The following is a 12,415-nucleotide window of genomic DNA, read 5'->3' as shown; positions in this document are numbered from 1 at the left end:
GATCCCTGGTGACAATGGAGAGTTCCCGAATTGTCCCTGGAGAGCACACTTTGGGATTATTACAGGGAGAAGAAATAAACTTGGGTTAAGCCATTTTTTCTCTCTGAGTTTTTTCTATTCATAGTTGAACTCAATTTCTAACTGATGCAGATGTATATACAGTGTATGTTATAGTAAACACACAAATAAACTAAAATAAAACAATGTAAAAGCCGAGAGCAGAATTCTGAGGCTGGTTTTTGATTTTCCAACTGAAGATAAACTTAGACAACTTGGTAAACTTTGAGAGTAGGACTCCCTGCCCCCATATATTCACACAGACACACACACAGGCGCACACAGAAATGCATAACTTTTTCTAAGTGCATTTATCAGGACTGTGAATACCTGCAATACTCTACTGAGTTTCATGATAGGTATATTTCTTGTTTCCAAGTAGTTCACAATTTCTGAAAGACGATGCAGAAAAAGGCACGATGAAAAATAAATCTGCAGAGCCAAGGCTAAAAGACGAGGGATATTTGGAAAGACGATAAAAAGTGATATAGAATGTCTATCCCAAAGGATTATTGTACAAAGAATTTTGACCTGGCAGCTCACACATCATCTGAGAACAAAACAAGTGAGAATGCTCTTGAAAGAAAGGATTTTACAGTGAAGTGGGCATGCAGAGGTGAATTTCTGTGAGCATCCCAGGAAGCCTGCCCCTCGAGCCTTGTCTGCACAGGCTCCTGCCAACCACTCAGCAGATGCACTGGACAATCTTCCATGTTCTGTGAGATTTGTAAAATTTATAGCTCATCCATTTGAACCACAATGGTTCCCTTGTGTTGAACGGGGGCAGAATACTGGAAGGATCCAGAATCTGAATAAGAGGAAGTTGAGTAAGGATGCCTTTAGCTCCTGTTTAGTGGTAGGTAATTCGAGGGTCACAGTCACTTCCGTGTGAAGTCCCCAGGCTCCCAGCCATTTGGGAAGGAACAGCGTCCACTGTTGCCCACTGTGGCATTGTGATACGAAGATGTGGTCCCAGAGTGATATGAACAATGTCTCATAGTTTCCAACACTGGCAATATCTGAGTACTGTTAGGGAGCCAGGCTTTAAATATATAGGGCCAGAAGTGACTCTCAGAGATTCTTTCACTCATCTGTTATATGATTGTCTTATTTTTAAAAATTATAGTAAGATAGACATAACATAACGTTTACCACCTCGGCCATTGCAGTTCAGTGGTATTAGACACATTCATATTGTTGTGCAGCTGTGCTTACCATCCCTGCGCAGAACCCTCTTCACCTTCCAAAGCTGAAACTATATCCACTAAACAGAATTATCCATTTCCTTTTCTTCCAGGCCCTGCAACTACTTTTTGGTTTTTATAAATTTGATTACTCTAAGAATCTCATAGACGTTGAATGAAACATTAGTGTTGTTGCTCTGACTGGCGCATTTCAATTGGCATAAATGTTCTTGGGATTTGCTCATCTTGCTATGTGCCAGAATTTCCTTTCTTTTTGAGGTTGAATAACCTACAATGGTAAGTCTATACTAAATTTTGTTTCTTACAACTTTGTTGATGGACATATGAGTTGCTCCTGTATTTTGGCTATTGTGAATAAACATTGTGAATAATGCTACCACGAACATGCATGTACAAATATTTCTTGCTTTCAGATCTTTTGGGTATATCTAATGGGTGAAATTTTCAGTGGAGGATTAGGTTCTTACTGATGACTATGTAAAGTGGAAGTTCTCACCTATTACAAATGTTTATGATGTGGTACAGAATATGTAATTGTAAGTATAACACACAGATAGTATTTTTCTCTTTTTATGGGAATTATACAAAATAGTATCTATCAGAACTGCCGTACTTGTAGTACAAATTTATAGCAAAACTACAAACAAAATGATATGCATGTGGAAAGTCACATTTGATGCATCCCAGCTGTTGAGGGTTGGATCTGAAATGTTCACCAAAGAATCTGGTGTTGAGTGCTTAGTTCTCAATTCAGCGGAGTCCAAAGGTGGGGCTTTTGAGAAGTGATTTAGGGCTCAGTCCTCACCAATCGATGAATCCACCGATGGATTCTCAATTTGACGGCGTTATTAGGAGGTAGTGGGGATATTAGGAGAGGTGGCATTAATTGGAGGAAATAGGTTGCCTGGCATGTGCCCCAGAAGCTGTCTCTTGTCACTTCCTCCCTCTCTCTCTCTCTCTCTCTGCTTCCTGCCTGCCGTGGTGTGAGCAGCCTTCTCCTGTTACATATTTCTGCTGTGTGTGTCGTTCTGCCTTATCTCGCACACAAAGCCATGGATCCGGCCAACCATGAATGGGAAGCTCTGAAATCAAAGAGCCAAAACAAATCTTTCCTCCTTTCAGTTGATTTTGTCAAGTACTTTGTCGTAATGACAAAGAGCACATTACATAGCTATCAAAAATATTTTGATTATTCCTACTAGAGAAAAAGCTTATTTTTGTATTTTCTCTATAAAGTGGCTGTGAAATCATTCATATGAAGATGCTACTGAACAATACGTACCTGATAAATGTAGAAACAGGAGTGACAATGGCGTGCCACACAATTAATTAATAAAATACATTTTGTTAGTTTGTTGGATTTTGTGGTATATGTGCTCCTTACCAGACCTTAAAAGTTTGTTGTTATCTCCTGATATATAAATATTCTTATTTTTATCTAATTTCACACATGCAGTGTGTTCATTTCTTAAGGAGGGCTTTAAATTGTCTTTGTTTTGAATTCCTAAACCTGGATCCTTTCCTTTGGAATTTCATAAACAGGTTTAGTGCCTTGATTTGAGGTCTCAGTTTTTTTTTTTTTTTTTTTTTTTTTGGTGCAGGGATTGAACTCACAACCTTGCACTTGCCAGGCTGGCTCTTAGGCCACTGAGCTAAGTCCCCAGCCCCCAGAGTCTCAGTTTTTAAAATGTCTCTTCCATTACCTGCTGCGTGCTGCTCCTATCTTACATTTGTGGGTTTCCTGGTGCATGGGGTAGGGGACTGTCCCTTGTTCAGATCAGGCCTGGACAACACCAAGCACGGATTTGTGTTCCTACACTGAGCTCTCAGCTGTAAGGAACCAGCTGTGGACAACGTGGTGTCCTCTAGGGGCAGGATCAGCAGGGAGGGCTCCTGCGAGGTTTGAGAGGTTCCTGTCCCACTGATCTGGACCCACTGTTCGTTTTAGCTGCTGGAAAGCCTCCCCTGTTGTGTTTACCGGTCTGCCTGCACCACACCCCTCTACCTCCTCCCTGCCTGCCATCCCTGATCTCTTTTTGTCTGGAGGAAACCCTCTTCTTTTCAGCACCTCCTCAGAGATGCTCCCACTTTTCTCAATGTCTTTTCTCTTGTTCTTTAATGACCTCTCAAAAACAGACTTCGGGCTCATTAGCAGCCAAAAATCTAATTCTCTCCTTAGGTGCCAGGGAAAGCTGTTCATTTTAAGTTCCTCCCTGGAAAATAAGAAAAAATTTGTATTCTCTCCCTTTGAAGCAACAAAGCCAGGTAAGCAAGGTTAAGATGCAATATTAATATTGCCTTTTTATATCCTTACACAGGTGAAGAGGGTTACAAGAATCTTGGAAGCAAAAGTGGACTTAAAAGTGCTCTAGTCGAGCTGAATAATGTTACAGCGCAGCACGGGAAGCCCATAGAGGGGAAATAATGCTGCTACGGTCAAACCTTGGGGCCAGAGAGCCAGGCTCCTCCAGACTGCTTAGACCCTGGACCAGTGTGCTTTTACTCTGTCATATTCAGCTTATATGTGTTGAGGAATTTTAGATAGAGTGGTTTCGTATCACATTTACTATCTTCTCAGATAAGATTTAGAAATGATTTGTGAACATTTTTAAAAAACCGAGCCAATTTTTATCTTTTGGAGTTGACTTGCTGGTCTACTTGAAGGATTCAGGAAAGGCTAGATGAGTTTTCAAGGTCTTTTTCATTTTGCAGTATATGATTTTCACTCTCTCCTCTTTCACAAGGATTTCTTGAGGCGCCTTTTTAAACAGAGCACCGTGCTGTGTACACAGAATAAAATAAATAGGCAAACAAACAGTGGAATCTAAAAAAGTATTCAGGCCTTCTGGAAGCTTAACATCCAGTCGAGGAACAAACACTGACTGCCCTCCTATTATGCAAGTACACCTATTTTAATAATACACAGTAATATAAGTTATTGAAGTAGGATATAAAGAATTGAGCATTATTGCAAAAGTACTCACTGGACAAGGCTCTTCTCCTTAAATACAGATGTGCTATTTGTATTGCCTTTCAGGTCTTTAGGAGTTATAAGCCTTGTTGAGTATTTTCTGCAGTAGGGAATCCCCCCATCCCAGCTATGCTGAAGTTTGAATGTACTTGTGTGCAGGATCCTGCTTGGCAAAGCATCTCTTTGATTATATGGGGCCTGCAAACAGGGAAACTACCTCAAGGAGGCTCAGCAAGGTATCAGTGTCTCAGCCCGGGAAAGAATTGGTGGCAGTGTTTTGAAACCAAGTGCCTGGGATTTATCCACTGCTGTTGAGGTGAGGAGGATGGTGATGTTACATGGAGTGTCAGGTTGTTCTAGTCTGCAGTCTTCAAAGCAACCCGAATATTTTTGAAATGCAGACTGATCTTCCATTGCTCCCTTTTTTATCTTTTCCCCATTCATGTCTCTAGGTTCTAGGAACCCCACTGCAAGCTTCTTAGCTGGTTGTATGTTTGTGTGCCTGGGGGTGGGAGTTTGAATGGGAAGAGGGGAAGGGAAGTTGATATGAGAAGATAATTTGGTTCCTTTTAGGAAAAGGAATGCACAGGGCTTCCTGAGTAGAGTCCAGCAAAGATTGAAAGACCACAAAAAAAGAACATCTAGGTTTACAGGATGTGGACAAAATTGTAGGTTCCTATGTCCTAACTAAACAGAGAATCAGCAAAATGAATATGCAACCTTCATAGAAGTAGAGATGGGGTCAGGAGATGGGATGGGGGACATCTTAGCTGTGACTGCATGGGCTGTACCCCAGGACAGGCTGCTTCCTTCCCTTCCAGAAGCTTGGCATGATACTGACCTCCTGGAACTTAAACACAAGCCTGGGACAAGGTCTAAATCTCCAACTTAGAAGACAACTTCCTGGTATTTGAGGGAATTGGCTTTCTAAATAGAAGCTGAATTTTATTGTAGAAAAATGAAACTATTTTTTCTATCCCTGAATTTATTCAATAAGATTCATTCCCACTATAGCAATTTATTTTCCTCCCCCAAACATGTCTTAAACAGTTACTCTTGTCATTGTTTGAAGTGTTGCAATTTCACAGGCTGGACTCAGATGTGACATGACCCTCCTAAAACTGTGTTGCTCCTTGTGCTTTCCAACCAATTTTCTGGTAACTGCACTGAGTTCAGAAACTTCAGTGCAGAAATTTGATATGACACTTGGAAGAAATGAAACCTTTAGCAAATGCCACCAGAGCCATTTTCGAATGGCTTGGACTCTGCTGGAAACATTCTGGGCAGGTTGCTATAGGGTTGAAATGTTGGGACCCTGATGGAATTCACAAAATGTGAAACTGTAGTTTAGACATATGTTAAATATTTATGCACTGAAAACAGTGACCAAATCGTATGAAGTCACCTGACCAGGAAACTTCTATGTTGCTGGTGTTAGTGGGGAGCCATGTCAGGAAGGGCCTTTCTGGGACACTGCAATTGAGCAATTTATAGGCCAGGTTACAAAGTGATGGGGATCACTGAACATCTTTTAGCACTTAAACAGGAGATTGGAAGGAGAAATCAAGGTTTCTATTCAGTTAAAGTGTGTATAATGTTCATAGTCACTAAGGTCCTTTTTTTATTCAGGTGGAATTTATGTACCATCAAATCAACCAACCTGAGTAACTTAGCAAGACTGTCTCAAAATAAAATAAAAGGCTTAGGGCTGTATCTCAGGGGTAGCACAAGACCCTGCACTGAAAAGTTGACGAGTTTAATTCGGTGGAATTGAGTATACTCATGATGTTGCACGGCCCTCTACCATATCTAGTTCCAAAAGAGGTTTTAAAAATATTTCAGCCTCTTCCGGTTCCTGTACAATTAAACTCATTCTCCCTGATGATATCTGGCCTGCACAGTGAAGAGCTTTTCTCCTCCTGGTTGCCCATCAGGGATGGACACATACTAGTGGCAGTGTTTCCCCTTGGAAGTCAGATATGAGCTTCTTTTCTGTTGGACTTCATGCTGATGGTCTAAGCCTGCCAGGTGTCTCTGCGTGGAGAGCCAACAACGGGACATCAACAAAAAGCAGAGCACAGTGATAACAGGAGCCGGTGAATGCTGGTGGCATTACTGAGTTGCTCTTTTCAGGCATATCTAATCAGTTACATGTTTCATTAGTTTTCTTGTTTTACATCTGTTTGAGTTGTATTACTGTCACTTGCAACCAGCCACTATAGGGCACAAAAAAGAGACTGCACCACACGGTGTTGAGGCCTGCAGGGGAGGTGGGCGTCTGCCCTGGTGCCTGGGAAAGACTTCAACTCTGTAATGAATGCCTCTGAAGCCCTGTATTGTCCTGGTTTGGCTGGCTGTACTTTAATCATATCATTCTGTTGGAGTCTCAGTGAGGAAGTGAAATGATAGTTGGATGTTTGATATTTATCTACCTATTTATATCAATATTTTTAATAGTAAGTATTAGTAGCTTAAGTTTCTACAAAGCAAAAAATTTAGCTTCTTTCTCTTTGGTCTTGTATCCTTGATAAGGATACTCTTTTTGATTCAATAGATTGAAAGAAGGAATTTCAGATGATGGTAATGAAAACTATAAGTCCTTCTACCAATTAAAAAGATCCCCTTGAGTAATAATATTTTGTATTATCAAGGTTTTTCTTAAGTTGTTCTTAGTATGTAAACAGAAAAAAACAACTTTGAAAAATTAGAGTGGCATCCTCTTCTGCCCTTATCTCTGGCAGCTGCCATAAATGACTGCCACTTAGTCTTACTACCCTTCCTTGGAGCCAGCTGAGTGCAGATAAAACCTTCAAAAAACTAAATAGGAAATTCATATGAAATCTCAAGGGACCCCCAAACAAAACAGTCTTGTAAACGAAGAGCAAAGATGGAGAAATCAGGCTTCCAGAATTCAAAACCTACTAAAAAGGTATGATAATCAAAACAATGTGGTAACCACATAAAGACAAACACATAGTCACATAGAATACAATAGAGTCCAGAAATAAATTCTCACTTGGATGGTCAAATGATTTTTGACAAAGTTGTCAAAAACCAGTAATAAGCAAAAGACACTTTTTTCAACAAATAATGCTGGGGAAATCAGATATCCCTATAGGAAAAGAAGTTGGGTCTTACCTTATACAAGTTACAAAAATTTATCTCAAATGAATCAAATATGTAAGTAATATTTTTGCGGAAAATATAGGACAAAAGCTTTACAATACTGAATTTGGCAGTGGTTTCTTGTATATATATCAAAGGTGCAGGCAACAAAGGAAGACAGAGAAATTAGATCTCATGGAAACTTTAAAAATGTTGTGTATCAAATGATAACATAAAGAGAAATATCTGCAACAATAAATAGGAGAAAATGTTTTCAAATGAAGTATCTGATAAGAATTGAATATCTAGCAAACAAAATTTAAAACTAGATGACAAAAGACAGCTCACAAACAGGTGATCCCTGCCTGGAAACCAGCACCATGAACGGGGTTCCTGATGCTGGATTTGGGGACAGCCAGACCCAAGCCTCCCTCTGTGAGTCAGTGCCATCCCGGGACTGTGAGGGGAGAGGACCAGGCCTCACCAGGAAGTGATCCTCACCTGCAAACCATATCATTTTCGTTGCTTTGTTGGATTGGGTTTTATTCTCTTTTTTTTTGTTTGATTGTGTTAAATCTGATGGCATAAGCAGTTATTTAATAATAGCAAGATATGTTATGGTAGCCACTTTGGATTTACTATTGGCTTTTTTTTTTTAATTTTAAGGGGGTAAAATTAAACACAACAACAGAATAGGACATAAGAAAGCAATGTAAGAGATATAAATTTCAAAGCTAGACGACCTGAGATCTTCACTATTTATCATATTGTCTCTTGCTTTCTTTCAAATAGTTGTCCATGTTTTCGCATACAGAGAATTCATACAAAACAACATAGTATAAAACTGATCCAAACAGAATGAAGAAGGCGTTTTAGGTCTTCAAAACCAGACAATAGGGAAGTCACTAATGGCTGTCATAGAGTCACTTGTTTTCTTCAAAATAGCTGTCCATACTTTCATGTATATTGAATTTCAACAAAACAAAACAGGCAGGGATGGGGAAGGGTTGCTTGGTTCCCTGGCGCTCCAGGGCCCAGCTTGGCACGGGTGCCAGTAAATGCCAGAGTCTCCCATGTACCACCGCAGCCTGCCACCGCTCACAGCCAGTCACGAGCGTGGGGTAGGGTGGGGTGGTTTAAGGGGGAGAGGTTGCTTCAAGCTGTTTCTTTCTAATAAATTGACCATTTCACTGCCCAAGTTTTGAAATGGCCAACAGACCATAGAAAGACATCTCTTCAGGCTCCTGCTTGAAACCAACAGCGTCAGGAAGCTGCCGGTCTTGATTCAGGGCCAGGATTGGCTTGTTTTGAGGTCCTTTATTGCTTTCATTGTTTTGTTTTTATTGTTTCTATTCTATTCTGTTCTGTCCAATTTTTACTATGCCTGAAGTTATTTGCAGCTATTTTGAAGAGCACAAAAGGCATTATGGTAACTATTGTTGATTTCATAAGATTTTAAAGTCCTGTATCATTTATACTGGTTTATTTTGATTAGTTTTATTTTCCTTGGTTTTAACTTCTTTAAAATTAAAAAAAATGACAAAAGACTTGATTTAAAATTAACAAAAGACTTAAGTAGACACTTCTTCATAGAAGACATACAAATGGCTATCAATGAAAGCAAGTCAACATTGCTAACAATGGATGAAACACAGATCAAAGCAAGGATGAGATAAAACTTCACATCCAGAAGCCTGACTACTGTTAAAAAAAGAAAATAGAAAATAAGTGTTGGTGAATATGTAGAGCTCTGTTTTAGTTTGTTGTTTGAGACAGGATGTTGCTATGTAGTCCTTGCTGGCCTTGAACTTGCAGTGATTCTGCTGCCTCAGCCTGAGTGAGGATTATAGTGTGCCTCACTATGTTCAGTGAGCAATTAGAACTCTTTTGCATACTTGTAAACTGGTACAGCAGCTATGGAACACAGGGTGCCCTTCCTTAAAACAGTACAATTACTACACAATCCAGCAATTCTTTCTGAATATATATTAAACAGAATTGTCAGCAAAGCTTCAAAGTCATATTCATGTACTGGTATTCACAACAGTATTACTCAAAATATATAAAATTTGGAGGCAACCCAAGTGTCCATCAAGGGAGGAATGAATAAACAGTCTGTGTTATACACATATAAAGAAATATATTATTCACACTTAGAAAAAAGAAATTCTGTAATATATTATAATATGGATAAACTTGAGGGCATTATGATAGGCCAGTCACAAAAAGAAAAATACTATAAGATCTCACTTAGATGTTTTGAAGCAACAAAAGTTATAGACAAAAAATGTAGAATGGTATTTACCAAGGGTAAGGAAGAGGGGGATGGAGTTACTGTTAATGAGTTTAGAGTTTCAGTTTTAGTTGTACAAGAAAGAAATATGGAGATGAGGGTGGTGATGATTACACAATTTTATGAATATATTTAATAGAATTGAACTGTACATTTAAAATGATTAATATGATAAATTTTTTCTTATATGTATTTGTGCATTTTACCACGATAAAAAAGATGGAGAGAGACGGAAAGATGAGGAGACACACACACACGGAGATGGAGACAGAGACAGAGACAGAGACAGAGATAGAGACAGAGACAGAGACAGAGAAAAAACCTTTTTTTAACCTTGCCCCCTGACTTTCAGGTTATTATCTCATCCGAAAGCCAAAACACCTGTTTAGTAGAAATTCTCATGTTCTTTCTGCATACAAAATAGTACTATTAATATTGTTAGCCTTTAATAAAATGACGATTAACATAAAAAATTAGAGTGGCAGCCAGGTGTGGTGGCACATACCTGTAATCCCAGCACTCAGGAAACTGAGGCAGGAGGGTTGTTGTGAGTTTGAGATCAGCCTGAGTTACAAAGTGAGCTCAAGGCCAGCCTGAACTTCACAGTGAGACCCTGTTTCAAAAAGACAAAAAAGAAAAAAAAATTAGAGTGGCTTGTTTCCTCAGTCATTTTAGATTCTGATTCAACCTAATAAACATGGGGATGTTTCATATTCTCTAAAGAGATTCTCCTCTCTAACAACACAATTCAAGGTTTTAAGATAAATTCCTAACATCTAGTAAAAGTAATCAGAAAAGAAGTTTCTTTCTATTTTGTCTTTTGCTTTAATTGAAAAGAGGATAAATTATAGAAAAATAAATCCAGGTAATATTCTTTGAGTTAAGGATTTATTTTACTAACTTCATTGATTCATTTTACTATAAATAGAATAGTTTTCTCAAAAGTACTGTTGGCATGCAGAAATTAGAGGACCAATTTCATACAAGTTTAGTTTCTGTATATTATAAAAACTCTAGATAATCTAGTCAGATGTCATTAATGGGTTGAATTGCGGCCCTGCCAAAGATATGTTGAAGTCCAACTCTTAATGCTTGAGAATGTAAACTTATTTGGAAATAGTGTTTTTGCAGATGTAACTAGGTAAGATGAAGTCCTATTGAAAGAGTGTACTCCTTTTTTTGTAGCAGGGATTGAACTCACAACCTTGCACTTGCCAGGCAGGCATTTATGCCACTGAGCTAAATCCCCAGTCCCAAAGGAGTGGACTCCTAATCCCATGTGGTAATAATGTAAAGTAAGAGACAGTGAGAAGACCAAAGACAGTGAAGGCAGACATTGGAGTTACACGTGCAAGCCAAAGACTGCCGCAGATTGCCAGCCAAACATCGGAATCTCAGAGGCCAAGGGAGATTTATCCTTGATAATGTGGGTAAGGACCTTAAAACTGGAAGTTTATATCTTTGACTAACATCTTCCAATTTTCTTTATCCCTTAGCCCTTGGCGATGGCCATTTGAATCTTTGCTTCTGTGCTTGATTTCTTTTAGATTCCACATATAAGTGAGATCTTAACAGTATTTGTCTATATTTGGCTAATTTCACTTTATGTCCTCTGGGCTCATTTGTGTTGTCACAAATGAGAAGCTTTCTTTTTATGGCTTAATAATATTTCATTGTGCGTTACACCACATTTTAACATTTTATCCATCAATGCACACTTAATTTGTTTCCATATTGATTATTGTGAATAATGCTTTGATGAACATTGCCTAAAAGTAAGATTGCTGGATCATCCAGTAATTCTATTTTTATTTTTATGAGAAATCCATACAACTTTTCATAATGGCCGTACTAATTTACATTCATACCACCAGTATATGAGGTTTCTATATTATCTATATTCCCACCAAACTTCTTGTTTTTTTTTTTTTTTTTCTTTTTCCTTTTTATCGGTACCAGGGATCGAACTCACGACTACCTGCTTGCAACGCTGAGCTAAATCCCCAGCCCTTCTTGTCTTTTTGATAGCTTTTCTAACAGGTGTGAAGAGATAGCTCCTCTTTGTTTTGATTTGAATTTCCATGATGAGATTGGTAATGGCCAGTCTTCTCCAAATACTTTGCTGGCAGCAGGTGTTGGAGGTATTGAAGCTGAATATATATGCAGGGCTGTGGCGTGGCTGGGCATGATTGAACTGAGAACAAAGAGACACCTCAGGTGGCAAGAGAGGCCACAGCTGGGGCCACCTAGAGACTTTCTGGATAGTTTTCCTTAATTAGCATTGCCTGTTGCTCTGAGGGGTCCTTGAACCCCGCCCAAGATCCTGTTCAGGTTTCCTCCACTGTCCATTCAACGCCTTGCTTGTTCTGATTAAATATGGGCTGCCTAGCATCAGTTGGCTGGCCAGCAGAGTTACGAGCTCTGCTGAGGATTCTACTCCTCCTGCAGCTCCAAAGATCGTGCCATGTGTCTCATTCCTTGAGCCTCCGCCGTGCACTTGTTTGGGGGTGGGGGGTCTAGGTACAGACCCCAGCAAACATGTAGTTTTTTTTTTTTTTAAAGCAATGCATATTTAGGACTTTCTTCCATTTTCAAATCATGTGTTTGGTTTATTTCTATTAAGTTTTGGAGTTTCTTGTGTATTGATTATTTACCACTTTGTGGGTATTGGTTAACAAATATCTTTTCCTACTAACTGTTTTTAAATGGTAAATTCATATATATATTGCTACTGGGAATCAAACATATGACCTCATGCTTGCCAGGAAGGTGCTTATGCCACTA

At 39.1% G+C, this 12,415-nt stretch overlaps 1 non-coding gene across 1 annotated transcript; it reads right to left on the bottom strand.

The window, feature by feature from the left end:
* Positions 1-8,496: 8,496 nt before the first annotated feature.
* Positions 8,497-8,633, bottom strand: LOC111753719 (small nucleolar RNA SNORA2/SNORA34 family). Its single transcript, XR_002788513.1, has one exon. It is a non-coding gene; the product is annotated as a small nucleolar RNA SNORA2/SNORA34 family (small nucleolar RNA).
* Positions 8,634-12,415: the final 3,782 nt, after the last annotated feature.

Source organism: Cavia porcellus, unplaced genomic scaffold (genome assembly GCF_034190915.1).
Source record: "Cavia porcellus strain 051 isolate PalLab524CR breed Dunkin Hartley unplaced genomic scaffold, mCavPor4.1 scaffold_21, whole genome shotgun sequence".
In the NCBI taxonomy this organism is placed as follows: Eukaryota; Metazoa; Chordata; class Mammalia; order Rodentia; family Caviidae; genus Cavia; species Cavia porcellus.
This window is presented reverse-complemented; position numbering and strand designations above follow the sequence as displayed.